The following is a 15,266-nucleotide window of genomic DNA, read 5'->3' on the forward strand; positions in this document are numbered from 1 at the left end:
AAACGGGCAAAATAATGGCTTGTTTGACATGGGTAAATATCCCACCGGACGTTCACTTGAGAATTTAATGAGCGTTTGTTATTCTCTTTAAAATCTTTGGATGCATAGGTCATTTTCATCTCTAACAAGTTTATAGCATGCATATCCATTTTTAAAACAGGTGTAGAAGAAATCTCTTTCTTGTAAAATTCCAAGCTATTAGGGTTGAACTAGAGGAATTTCCCAAACTTGGATAACAAAAATTTTGTGTGCATTTGTGCTGTGTGATTAAATTTTCTTTACTTACTTTTTTTATTTTTTAAAATTTTTCCATACGTAAAATCCAAAGATTTTATTTTGTTGTGATCTATTTGCCTTTTTTTTTTTTACTGGATGAAGGGACAGGGAAAACTCAAATTTTTGAGTTAAGAAAAAAGTGTACATCTAAAATGGAGATGCACAATGCACAAATGTAGAGAGAGATAATTCCAAAGAGAGTCTGTAATTTTTAGAGATTGTAAGCTCTGTTTAGTTTTTATATCTCAGGTTTCGCAATCGTCGGGAAAAGGGGGAGGTGGGGGATTTTTAAATGAGTGTTGAATCCCAGTCCATAAGTCATTTCTTACAAAAATATAGCCTGTTATGCATGATAAATCACTTTACAATTATCTATGATTGTTAGGTCAGTTTTTTGCAAATGGGCAAAAGAATGGCTTGTTTGACATGGGTTAATATCCCACCGCACGTTCACTTGAGAATTTAATGAGCGTTTGTTATTATCTTTAAAAGCTTTGGATCCATAGGTCATTTGCATCTTTGACATGTTTCAAGCATGCATATCAATTTTTAAAACACGTGTAGAAGAAATCTCTTTCTTGTAAAATTTCAAGCTAAAAGGGTTGAACTAGTGGAATTTCCGACACTTGGATGACAAAATTTTTGTGCTCATTTGTGGTGTGTGAATAAATTTTCTTTACTTACATTTGGTATTGTTTTAAATTTCTTCTATACATAAACTCTAAAATTTTCATTTTTTTGTGATATATTTGCCTTTTTTTTTACAGGATGAAGGGATAGGGAAAACTCAAATTTTGGAGTTAAGAAAAAAGTGTACATCTAAAATGTAGATTCACAATGCACAAATGTATAGAGAAATAATTCCAAAGAGTATCTGTAATTTTTAGGGATTGTAAGCTCTTTTTAATTTTTATTCTCAGGTTTTGCAATCGTCGGGATAAAGGGGGAGGCGGGGGATATTTAACTGAGTGCTGACTCCCAATCCATAAGTCATTTCTTACAAAAATATAGCCCGTGACGCATGATAAATCACTTTACAATCATCTATGATTGTTAGGTCAGCTTTTTACAAACATGCAAAATAATGACTTGTTTGACTCGCGTAAATATCCCACTGCACGTTCACTTGAGAATTTAATGAGCATTTTTTATTCTCTTTAATGGCTTTGGATCCATTGGTAATTTGCATCTTTAACATGTTTCAAGCAAGCATATCCATTCTTAAAATACGTTTAGATGAAATCTCTTTCTTGTAAAATTCCAAGCTATTAGGGTTGAACTAGTGGAATTTCCCAAACTTGGATAACAAAACTTTTGTGTTCATTTGTGGTGTGAGAATAAATTTTCATTAGTTACATTTGTTATTGTTTTAAATTTTTTCCATACATAAACTCTAAAACTTCCATTTTGTTTTGATCTATGAGCCTTTTTTTGTTTACGGGATGAAGGGAGAGAGAAAACTCAAAGTTTTGATTTAAGAAAAAAGTATATATCTAAAATGGAGATGCACAATGCAAAAATGTAGAGAGAGCTAATTCCAAAGAGTGTCTGTAATTTTTAGAGATTGTAAGCTCTTTTTAGTTTTTATATCTCAGGTTTTGCAATCGTCGGGAAAAGGGAGAGGTGGGGGATTTTTAACTGAGTGTTGACTCCCAATCCATAAGTCATTTCTTACAAAAATATTGCCCGTTATGTGATGTAAAATTTAGTTACATCGGCTTTAATACCTCGCAAGCATACGAATCATTCATGTAATTTAGCGGGAAGCGAGAGTCATATCCACAGGGAGGACTGAATTTTGTGTATTCTTCAGTCAACTAGCCTAACCAATTATGATGAATTAATATGAACTAAACACTAATTATATTCTAAATTATCAAGCAATCATCTGGTTAACTACTTGCACAATAGGAAACGTCAACTCTGGATTTTACGGTGATTCGTGTCTCTCTCGAGCGCCACGTAACCACGAATCCGATTTCTCAATCCTTGCGTCTATCCCCTCTTGGGTGCATAGAGTGAAAGATAGAAATCGGATTAAAATACCAAAATCCAACCTCAATTATAATCCTACCCTAATTAGCTAATTTAATCAAATATCCAGAAAATAAATATTCAATAAACATTAATTATCAAATCAGATTCAATTAACCTTCAAAACCTAAGTTCAAACTATATAAAAATTAAATTCAATAATGATGAATTACTCCCCTTCTTCCTCCTCTCGCTCGGGCAGCAACTCGTTCTCACGGGTGCTGCAATTTCCAGAGATTAATGGCTTCGGGTAGTAAGAGTGAGTGGCCGGAGGTAGAGACGACGCCGGCGACGAAGGTTGGAAGCCGACGGATGGAGGTAACGTCCGGCGAAGAATGAAACAGAGCTGACATTCTCTAACCGGCTCTCTCGAGTCTCGGTTAGAGTCGGAATGGCTCCGGGACTGGTCGGAACTATGTTAGACGCTGGAGGATAGTCGGGAAGAAGAAGTGGCACCGGAGAAGCCCTCTCGGATCCCCTCCCGCCCTGGCGAGCAGGAAATAGCACTGTCGAAATCACCTCGATGGAGACTCTCTCAAGCTCTCCTCGGGTTGTTCTCGGTTGCTGGATGGCGGTGGACGGCGGTGGACGACGGTGGCGCGGCGAAAGGTATTGGCCCGGAGAACGGCGGTGGGGAACTCCTCTCGGGTCCTCCCCTGTTTCTGGTCAAAGTTCTCTGTTTTGGTCTCCGTTTATGTTTTCTCTTCACGCCCCTTGCTCTCGTTCGACGCCCTCTCTCTTCCTTTTATACCATCTTCTTTATTTCAAAACTATTTGACCTAAAAATCACCTCCATTTCACTAAGGGCATTTTGGTAAATATCTCCTTCTCCACCCAAATTCTCCTGAAATTCCATAATTGAATCTATAAAAAGCATTTCAGGAAGAAATAAAACTAAAAAATAATTAAATATAATTCAGGAGAGAGAAATATGCAATATCGACAGTGATTAATGCCAAATTCAATAAATGCTCATTTCATTTGAAAACCGATAAATAACCACCTATAACACAATTATAAAGGTTATTCTATTATATTTAACCTAGTTCTCATGTCAGAATATGGCATCTTTCACACCCCCTAACCTAAATCTTTGCTAGTCCCTAGCAAATAACAATCGAACCAAAATTAAGCCTAGGAAAACAAAATGCCACTTTCGTAGGGAGCACGATTGCATTTAGCGCATGCAACAAGCCGTTAAACCCCTACTCTGCAGTAGTGGACGAGTTTTGTCTCATGAGGGTTTGCATGGAATTTAACCACAAAATTCATCTAAATTAATAATATAAAAAGAAAAACTGAAGAAAATTTACTCCTCGTTAGCATCTGACTAACACTTAGTACCGTAAAATATCTGAAAATCATATGAGATCTTGCGAAATATTAAAACCTGTGTAAAATATAGCCTATTATCAATCCAAATACACTCATTGTTACTCCACCTGAACCAATGTGACCCATAAGCTATTACTTCAACAGAACAAAGAGGCAGCAAATAACAATAAAATCCTGGTCACATCACAATTAGGAGAAAATAGTAAAGTAAGCCTGTTGTCTTACAATCTCACAAAATAAATATACCAATTTCAATCTTGACTTGCAACTTCTTTCAAATTACAATTCATCATCAAAGTTAAGGAAACTCATTGCTTCTAGATTTAAAACCATTTTACGCTATTACCAGCGTAATTTTTTTTTTCACTGAATACTTTTGGTATTACCACCATTTTGTATTCATCTTCACTGCACATGCACTTATTTTTAAGTAACAGACTGTTCCGGTGCATGTCCGTGGGTTTGCCCAGGCTATTTCTGAAGTTATCTGTCTTTTGCAAGCAAGAGCATTTCCATTTGCATTCATACGTTACAACAAGGAATTTCACTGAGGTATAAAAAGGAATGAGTTCAAACAGGCATACAAGACTATTCAGACTAACATAGATCAACACTAGATTTACATGTTCTCTTTTTGCAACTAAGTTCCAAGTCTAATGCAATAGTAAGTTATCCCACTAAATTCTCATGGATCACAACAAATGATATCAGATTTCTAATAGGCATATTCTACACAGTTTTATGAAAAATTTTGAAACACATTTGAGCAACTTATTTTAACTCTACTAATGGTAACCTCATACTAAGAGGAGTAATTTGAAGACCACGAACAAAAATCAAAAGGAAATTATTACTAAGACATAAAAGAGTCGTTTCCTCCCCCCCCCAAAACCTAAACCTGACATTGTCCTCAATGGGGAAAAGTTAAAACACTATAACGACTAGAAAAAATAAAAAAATAAAAAAATAAAAAAATAGCAGCTTAGCTAGTTATACTCCAGTAGGGTTAAGCTCCCTCAGGGCTCCTAAATCCATAGGTGGGACCATATGTGTTTGGTCATCAACAATAATACCGAAAAGTCAATAAAGACCCCCAGGAATGATACATAGTCTCCCTTGAAGAAGGTTTACTCGTATCAGTCGTACCCGTAGGTAATCATCCGTAGATGAAACCGCTATCCTACATCACACTTTGAAGAAATCTCCGTGTGACTGGCCACTGAAGGCACCAGGAATCACACGCTGAACACAAGTCCTTAAGTTACTCACCATAAGGCTTTCATTCAATACTTCAAGATCGAACTGGTCAATCCCAGAACGGTTGTTTGAGCACAGACCTCTCAAACTAGGGACCAAAAGTCTGGTCATCGACTACCGGAATCATTTATGCTCTCAGCTGGCAAATAAGAATGAATAATAAAAAAAATAAAAAAAATAAAAATAAAACTATAATGTACAAAGGGATAGAAATGTGGGGATTGCCCACAATGTACTAAGTTTATAGTCGTAAGCAAGACTCTTACGCATCAAGATGAAATGACAGGTTCCTCCATGAAAATCACCATCACCTCCTCCGGTGTGGGGACATTTTCAAGATACGGTTTGAGCCTCTGACCGTTAACTTTGAAGATCGACCCGTCTCCGTGATTGCGGATCTCAATAACGCCATGAGGAAACACCTGTGTAACTTCAAATGGACCGGACCACCTGGATCTTAGCTTCCCTGGAAACAAATGCAATCGTGAGTTATAAAGTAAAACATTCTGCCCAACAGTAAAAGACTTGCAAAAAATAGATTTATCATGTAAAAGCTTTGTTCGCTCCTTATACAGTTTGGCATTCTCATAAGCATCATGATGTATCTCCTCCAACTCATTCAATTGCAACTTTCTCTCCTCACCCACTTGAGTTAAATCAAAATTTAAAGCCTTAATAGCCCAATAAGCTCTATTCTCAAGCTCAACACGTAGATGACATGCTTTGCCGAACACTAGGCGAAATGGAGACATCCCAATCGGAGTCTTATAAGCGGTTCGATAGGCCCATAAGGCATCGTCCAATCGAGTGGACCAATCTTTCCTATCAAAGCAAACCGACTTCTCCAAAATCCGTTTGATCTCCCTATTAGAGATTTCCACTTGACCACAAGTTTGCGGGTGGTACGGAGTGGACACCTGATGAGTGATGGAATATTTCTTCAATAAGGTCTCAAATGCTCTATTACAAAAATGAGATCCCCCATCACTGATGATCGCTCTCGGGATACCAAACCGATTAAAGATAATTTCTTTTAAAAACTTTACCACCACTTTGTGGTCGTTTGTCTTACATGATATAGCTTCAATCCATTTAGAGACATATTCAACAGCAACAAGAATGTATTGATAGCCGAACGAGACAGGAAAAGGACCCATGAAGTCAATACCCCACACATCAAACAATTCAACAATAAGAATGGGGTTAAGAGGCATCATGTTCTTCCTAGACAAACAACCAGTTCGTTGGCATTTATCACACACCTGACAGAACTCATGGGCATCTCTAAATAATGAAGGCCAATAGAAACCACATTGCAAGACTTTAGCCGCTGTCTTTCTAGCGCCAAAATGTCCACCACATGCGTGGGAATGACAAAATTCAAGAACGTTGGCAAAGTCTTGCTCATGTACACAATGCCTAATGACTTGGTCAGAACACACCTTGAACAAATAAGGGTCATCCCAAAAAAAATTTTTGACTTGGGAAAAGAATTTCAACCTATCTTGTTTACTCCAATAATCAGGAATCTTATGAGTTACAAGATAGTTGACTATGTCAGCAAACCAAGGCAACTGGGATACTTGGAGAAGTTGTTCATCAGGGAAGGAATCATTTAAAGGAAGGAATCCTTCCTGAGGTACTACGCAGATCCTAGATAGATGATCAGCAACAACATTCTCACAACCCTTCTTATCTCGAATCTCTAGGTCAAATTCTTGCAATTGCAAGATCTATCTAATCAAGCGAGGTTTAGTGTCCTTGATGGATAATAAGTACTTCAAAGCAGAATGATCAGTGAACATTATAACCTTTGACCCTAACAGATATGATCTGAATTTGTTCAAGGCAAACACAACAGCTAGCAACTCCTTCTCAGTGGTAGTGTAATTCAATTGAGCATCATGAAGAGTGCGGCTAGCATATTGAATGACACATGGCATTTTATCCGTCTTTTGCCCCAAAACAGCCCCCAATGCATAGTCAGAGGCATCACACATCAACTCAAAAGGCAAAGACCAAATGGGGGGTTGGACAATGGGTGCAGTGGACAAACATTTCTTCAGTGTCTCAAAGCATGAATACAGGCATCATCAAAAGCAAAAGTAACATCTTGAGCAAGTAAATTCGTCAAAGGACGAGAAATTTTGCTAAAGTCTTTAATGAAACGCCAATAGAACCCAGCATGGCCAAGGAAAGAACGCACCCCCTTCACAGAAGTGGGTGGTGGCAGATTGGCTATTAGATCAACCTTGGCTTTGTCCACTTCTACACCCAGCTCAGACACTACATGTCCTAAAACAATTCCTTCTTTCACCATGAAGTGGCATTTCTCTCAATTCAAGACTAAATTGGACTTAATGCAACGGGACAATACGAGTGAAAGATTGTGCAGACATGTATCAAAACTAGAGCCAAACACAGAAAAGTCATCCATAAAGACCTCTAAAAATTCACCAATCATGTCAGAAAAGATACTCATCATGCACCGTTGGAAAGTGGCAGGCGCATTGCATAAAGCAAAAGGCATGCGTCTGTAAGCATAGGTGCCAAACGGACACATGAATGTGGTCTTTTCCTGGTCTTCTGGAGCAAGGGGAATTTGTTTGTAGCCGAAGTATCCATCTAAGAAGCAATAAAAATTGTGGCCGGCCAATCGCTCTAGTACCTGATCAATGAAAGGTAGTGGGAAGTGATCCTTCCTAGTGGTGGAATTAAGTTTTCTATAGTCAATGCAGACACGCCACTTGGTGGTAGTTCTTGTGGGAATCAATTCACCACTCTCTTTTTTCATTATAGTTATCCCCCTTTTTTAGGGACAACTTGAATTGGACTCACCCAGGTGCTATCGAAAATAGGGTAAATGATTCCTATCACAAGCAACCTGATGACTTCTTCTCTCACAACCTCTAGCATATGGGGATTTAACCTACGTTGCATCTCACGTGAGGCTTTAGTCCCCTCCTTCAAATGAATACGATGCATGCATATGGAGGGGCTAATCCCTTTTAAGGCATCAAGAGTCCACCCCAATGCCTCTCTGTGTGCTTGTAAAACTTCAGTCAATTGTTCCTCCTGCTCAGTACTCAAATAAGAGGAAATAATGACTAGTAATGAGTTCATGGGTCCCAAGAACGCATACTTCAACGTGGGAGGAAGTGGCTTAAGATCTAACTTGAAAGTTTCAAGAGGTTTGTCCAAGTCAAGAGGAAGATCATGTGGATGTTCAGTTGTGATAACCTCATAAGCTTCCTCCAACAGAGGTACATAATTGAGTAAAGAATTAACCTCTCGGAAATATGTTTCCTCATCAAAATAGTCCATGTCTAAAGATGTTATGCAAGACTCAAAATATTCAAGAGTGGATTCGTCATCAAGCATAATAGTTTCTATCTTAAATGCAGGACTCAGATCATCAGACTCAAGTGGGTGGTGCCCGACATTAAATACATTCAATGAGACCTTAAAATTTCCAAAAGACAACTCCAACTCACCACTTTTACAATGAATGATAGCATTAGATGTGGCTAAGAAGGGACGTCCAAGGATGACAGGAATTTGGTTGGTCACATTGACTACTGGTTCTATATCAAGAGCAATGAAATCAACCGGGAACAGAAATTTGTCCACTTTTATCAAAACATCTTCAACTATTCCTCGTGGTATCTTGACAAAACGGTCAGCTAGTTGAAGTGTGATGGGAGTAGGCTTCAATTCCCCCAAACCTAATTGCTGGTACACAAAGAAAGGAAGCAAATTCACACTTGCTCCTAAGTCAAGAAGAGCTCTCTGGATGGTATGTTCACCAATGACACATGAAATTGTAGGACATCCAGGATCTTTAACTTTAGGAGGAGTGTTGTGCTTCAGAATTGAGCTTACATTCTCAGTAAGAAAGACCTTTTTGTTAACATGTTGTTTTCTCTTCTGTGTACAAAGGTCTTTCAAAAATCGGGCATAGGCAGGGACTTGCCTAATAGCATCAAGAAGTGGAATGTTAATGTGAACCTTACTAAACAGTTCCAACGTTTCATGCATGCTATCTCCTTTCCTAGGTGGACCCGATAACCTCTGCGGATAAGGAGCTAGTGGGACTTGGTTAGGGATCTGCTTGGCTGTTGGTGGAGAACTTGGAAGTTCTTCACTCAATGATGTGTCCCCATTGTCATCCTTTGACTCCTTAAACTTAGTGGTCCCTACCCCATTGTTCAACTCACGACCACTCCTAAGGGTGGTTATGGCTTTGGCTTGCTCATGGTGGGGTTTGGAACTCAACCCACTCTCATGTGTGCTTTTGGGGTTAGGAATGGTTTGACTCGGGAGTCTATTTTGTGCTTGTTCACTCATGTGGCTGGCTAACCGACTCACTTGCATTTCAAGTTTAGCAATGGAGGACTGTGTATTCTGCATGAATAATTGAAGTGTATCCTCAAGTGAAGGTTTTTAAATCTGGAAGCAATGGCTGTTGAGTGAAGTGTGGGCGCGGAGCTTGGGGTTGAGTAAACCCTAGAGGACCCCCAACCTGTGGGCCCTTGGACCATGAGAAATTTGGGTGCCTAGCCCAACCCGGATTATATGTTTCTGAAAAAGGATTGTTCCGGTTTGGTCTATGAAAATTCAGGACTGCATTGAAGTCCTCAATGAGGTCTGGGTAGGATGAACTAGATGGACACATTTGTGTGGGATGAGAGGAACCAGAGCATATGGCACAGACAGTAGATGGGTTAGGAGCAGGTGAACTCTTGGACACCATAAGGGCATCAATTTTTCTAGTCAACCCCTCAATCTTGGCCATGAGCATAGGTGTTTCACTAACCTCGTAGAGGCTTCATGGGATATCCTATCGACATTAAATGACGAACCCCATTGCTGAGATTGATCACTCAACGTTTCAAAGAAGTCCCACGCCTCACTAGCACTCTTACCCATCAAACTCCCACCACTTGTTGCATCTACCATGGATCTAACCTGGGGTGTAAGACCTTGATAAAAGTATTGCACTAAATGCCATTTCTCAAACCCATGATGCGGACACCTACGGATCAAATCCTTCCATTTCGCCCAAGCCTCATAAAAGTGTTCACCCTCCTGCTGCATAAAGTTGGAGATTTCTCTCCTGAGGGCTGTAGTTCTCTGAATGGAAAAGTATTTGGACAAAAATTTTGTGACTAATGTGTCCCATGAAGTAATGCTGCCCACCTCTAAGGAATTAAGCCAAGACTTGGCCTTATCCTTAAGTGAAAATGGAAAAAGTCTTAACCGGATAGAGTCATCTGAGAAATTCTAGAATTTGAAAGTTGCACAAATATCTAAGAATTCCTTGATGTGGTAATATGGGTCCTCCTTCTCCAACCCATAGAATGTCGGGAGGAGTTGGATCACACCCGGTTTCAACTCATAACTGGCGGCAGTAGTGGGTGGCAATATAATGCAAGAAGGTAATGTGAAGTGGGATGGGATAGAATAATCCCTCAGGGCTCTACGGTCACCTGCTACAGGTAACTGTAATGGTTCACCCTGATTGGCCATGGTAGCTCCTAACTTGACTTCGGGTGTTTTCCTACAAATATGTTCTACCTCTTCAACAAAGGGAGCTAATGATCCACCTAGGGAGCGGCGCCCGTGCATAAAAACACAAAAAGAAACAAAATGAACTATCAAATTAAGCTAACAAACTCACTACTAAAAATATGAACTAACTAGAAGAAATAAAAATAATTCCATAAAAAATACCAAACTAAAATTATGAAAGCAAAAATTAAAAAATAAATATAAAAATAAAAATAATAAAAATAAAATAAAATAAATAAAATAAAATAAATCTAACCTAAGACTATGGAGAACAAAGAAATACACTTAATACATGCCTCCCCGGCAACGGCGCCAAAAACTTGATGTAAAATTTAGTTACATCGGCTTTAATACCTCGCAAGCGTACGAATCGTTCATGTAATTTAGCGGGAAGTGAGGGTCATATCCACAGGGAGGACTGAATTTTGTGTATTCTTCAGTCAACTAGCCTAACCATTTATGATGAATTAATATGAACTAAACACTAATTATATCCTAAATTATCAAGCAATCATCTGGTTAACTACTTGCACAATAGGAAACGTCAACTCTGGATTTTATGGTGATTCGTGCCTCTCTCGAGCACCACGTAACCACGAATCCGATTTCTCAATCCTTGCGTCTATCCCCTCTCGGGCGCATAGAGTGAAAGATAGAAATCGGATTAAAATACCAAAATCCAACCTCAATTATAATCCTACCCTAATTAGCTAATTTAATCAAATATCCAGAAAACAAATATTCAATAAACATTAATTATCAAATCAGATTCAATTAACCTTCAAACCTAAGTTCAAACTATATAAAAATTAAATTCAATAATGATGAATTACTCCCCTTCTTCCTCCTCTCGCTCGGGCAGCAACTCGTTCTCACGGGTGCTGCAATTTCCAGAGATTAATGGCTTCAGGTAGCAAGAGTGAGTTGCCGGAGGTAGAGACGACGCCGGCGAAAGGTTGGAAGCCGACGAACGGAGGTAACGTCCGGCGAAGAACGAAACAGAGCTGACGTTCTCTAACCGGCTCTCTCGAGTCTCGGTTAGAGTCGGAATGGCTCCGGGACTGGTCGGAACTATGTTAGACGCCGGAGGATAGTCGGAAAGAAGAAGTGGCACCGGAGAAGCCCTCTCGGATCCCCTCCCGGCCTGGTGAGCAGGAAATAGCACTGTCGAAATCACCTCGACGGAGACTCTCTCGAGCTCTCCTCGGGGTTGTTCTCGGTTGCTGGATGGCGGTGGACGGCGGTGGTCGATGGTGGCGCGGTGAAAGGTATTGGCCCGGAGAACAGCGGTGGGGAACTCCTCTCGGGTCCTCCCCTGTTTCCGGTCAAAGTTCTCTGTTTTGGTCTCCGTTTCTGTTTTCTCTTCACGCCCCTTGCTCTCGTTCGATGCCCTCTCTCTTCCTTTTATACCATCTTCTTTATTTTAAAACTATTTGACCTAAAAATCACCTCCATTTCACTAAGGGAATTTTGGTAAATATCTCCTTCTCCACCCAAATTCTCCTGAAATTCCATAATTGAATCTATAAAAAGCATTTCAGGAAGAAATAAAACTAAAAAATAATGAAATATAATTCAGGAGAGAGAAATATGCAATATCGACAGTGATTAATGCCAAATTCAATAAATGCTCATTTCATTTGAAAATTGATAAATAACCACCTATAACACAATTATAAAGGTTATTCTATTATAATTAACCTAGTTCTCATGTCGGAATATGGCATCTATCATTATGCATGATAAATCACTTTATATCTATGATTGTTTGGTCAACTTTTTGTAAACGGGCAAAATAATGGCTTGTTTGACACTGGTAAATATCCCACCGCACGTTCACTTGAGAATTTAATGAGCTTTTGTTATTCTCTATAAAAGATTTGGATTCATAGGTCATTTGCATCTCTAACATGTTTCAAGCTTGCATGTCCATTTTTCAAACACGTGTAGAAGAAATCTCTTTCTTGTAAAATTCCAAGCTATTAGGGTTGAACTAGAGGCATTTCCCTAACATGGATAACAAAAATTTTGTGTTCATTTGTATTGTGCGAATAAATTTTTATTACTTACATTTGTAATTGTTTTAAATTTTTTCCATGCACAAACTCTAAAATTTTCATTTTGTTGTGACATATTTGCCTTTTTTTTTTACGGGATGATGGGAGAGGGAAAACTCAAATTTTTGAGTTAAGAAAAAAGTGTACATCTAAAAAGGAGATTCACATTGCACAAATGTAGAGAGAAAAAATTCCAAAGAGTGTCTGTAATTTTTAGGGATTGTAACCTCTTTTTAATTTTTATTTCTCATGTTTCGTAATCTTTGGGAAAAGGGGGAAGCGGGGGATTTTTAACTGAGTGTTGACTCCCAATCCATAAGTCATTTCTTACCAAAATATAGCATGTGACGCATGATAAATCACTTTACAATCATCTATGATTGTTAGGTTAGTTTTTTGCAAACATGCAAAATAATGGCTTGTTTGACTCGGGTAAATATCCCACCGCACGTTCACTTGAGAATTTAATGAGCGTTTGTTATTCATTTTAAAAGCTTTGGATCCATAGGTCATTTGCATCTTTAACATGTTTCAAGCATGCATATCCATTCTTAAAACTCGTGTACAAGAAATCTCTTTCTTGTAAAATTCCAAGCAATTAGGATTGAACTAATGGAATTTTCCAAACTTCGATAGCAAAACTTTTGTGTTCATTGGTGGTGAGTGAATAAATTTGCTTTACTTACATTTGTTATTTTTTTTAAATTTTTTCCATACATAAAATCTAAAATTTTTATTTTTTTGTGATATATTTGCCTTTTTTTGTTTACGAGATGAAGGGAGAGAGAAAACTCAAAGTTTTGATTTAAGAAAAAAGTGTACATCTAAAATGGAGATGGACAATGCACAAATGTAGAGAGAGATAATTCCAAAGAGAGTCTGTAATTTTTAAAGATTGTAAGCTCTTCTTAGTTTTTATATCTCAGGTTTTGCAATCGTCGAGAAAAGGGGGAGGTGGGGGATTTTAAAATGAGTGTTGACTCCATGTCCATAAGTCATTTCTTACAAAAAATAGCCTTTTAAGCATGATAAATCACTTTACAATTATCTATGATTGTTAGGTCAGCTTTTTGAAAACGGGCAAAATAATGGCTTGTTTGACACGGGTAAATATCCCACCGCACGTTCAATTGAGAATTTATGGAGCATTTGTTATTATCTTTAAAAGATTTGGATCCATTGGTCATTTGAATCTTTGACATGTTTCAAGCATGCATATCCATTTTTAAAACACGTGTAGAATAAATCTCTTTCTTGTAAAATTCCAAGCTAAAAGGGTTGAACTAGTGGAATTTCCCAAACTTGGATAACAACAATTTTGTGCTCAATTGTGGTGTGTGAATAAATTTTCTTTATTAAAATTTGGTATTTTTTTAAATTTCTTCTATACATAAACTCTAAAATTTTCATTTTGTTGTGATATATTTGCCTTTTTATTATTACGGGCTGAAGGGAGAGGGAAAACCCAAAATTTTGAGTTAAGAAAAAAGTGTACATCTGAAATGTAGATTAAAAATGCACAAATGTATAGAGAAATAATTCCAAAGAGTGTCTGTAATTTTTAGGGATTTTAAGTTCTTTTTAATTTTTATATCTAAGGTTTAGCAATCGTCGGGAAAAAGGGGAGGCGGGGGATTTTTAACTGAGTGCTGACTCCCAATCCGGAAGTCATTTCTTACCAAAATATAGCCCGTGACGCATGATAAATCACTTTACAATCATCTATGATTGTTAGGTCAGCTTTTTACAAACATGCAAAATAATGGCTTGCTTGACTCGGGTAAATATCCCACCGCACGTTCACTTGAGAATTTAATGAGCATTTTTTGTTCTCTTTAAAGGCTTTGGATCCATTGGTAATTTGCATCTTTAACATGTTTCAAGCAAGAATATCCATTTTTAAAACACGTTTAGAAGAAATCTCTATGTTGTAAAATTCCAAGCTATTAGGGTTGAACAAGTGGAATTTCCCAAACTTGGATAACAAAATTTTTGTGTTCATTTGTGGTGTGTGAATAAATTTTCATTACTTACATTTGTTATTGTTTTAAATTTTTTCCATACATAAACTCTAAAATTTTCATTTTGTTCTGATCTATGAGCCTTTTTTTGTTTACGGGATGAAGGGAGTGAGAAAACTCAAAGTTTTGATTTATGAAAAAAGTGTACATCTAAAATGGAGATGCACAATGCACAAATGTAGAGAGAGATAATTCCAAAGAGTGTCTGTAATTTTTAGAGATTGTAAGCACTTTTTAGTTTTTATATCTCTGGTTTTGCAATCGTCAGGAAAAGGGGGAGGTGGGGGAATTTTACCTGAGTGTTGTCTCCCCATCCATAAGTCATTTCTTATAAAAATATTGCCCGTTATGCATGAGAAATCACATTACAATTATCTATGATTGTTTGATCAACTTTTTGCAAACGGGAAAAATAATGGCTTGTTTGACACTGGTAAATATCCCACCGCACGTTCACTTGAGAATTTAATGAGCGTTTCTTATTCCCTTTAAAATCATTGGATCCATAGGTCATTTGCATCTCTAACAAGTTTCAAGCATTCATATCCATTTTTAAAACACATGTAAAAGAAATCTCTTTCTTGTAAAATTCCAAGCTATTAGGGTTGAACTAGAGGAATTTCCCAAACTTGAATAACAATACTTTTGAGTTCATTTGTGCTATGTGAATAAATTTTCTTTACTTACTTTTTTTATTTTTTAAAATTTTTTCCAT

The 15,266-nt window shown here is 37.7% G+C and overlaps 1 non-coding gene across 1 annotated transcript; it reads left to right on the plus strand.

Annotated features, from left to right (window-relative positions):
- Positions 1–9,919: 9,919 nt before the first annotated feature.
- Positions 9,920–10,026, plus strand: LOC137947135 (small nucleolar RNA R71). The gene has a single exon (XR_011111182.1). It is a non-coding gene; the product is annotated as a small nucleolar RNA R71 (small nucleolar RNA).
- The last annotated feature ends 5,240 nt before the right edge of the window (positions 10,027–15,266 follow it).

The sequence above is a fragment of the Aristolochia californica genome, unplaced genomic scaffold, assembly GCF_029961685.1.
Source record: "Aristolochia californica isolate CCGP_79_NKW_82.1479 unplaced genomic scaffold, dmAriCali1.0.hap1 SCAF_12, whole genome shotgun sequence".
Taxonomy (NCBI): Eukaryota; Viridiplantae; Streptophyta; class Magnoliopsida; order Piperales; family Aristolochiaceae; genus Aristolochia; species Aristolochia californica.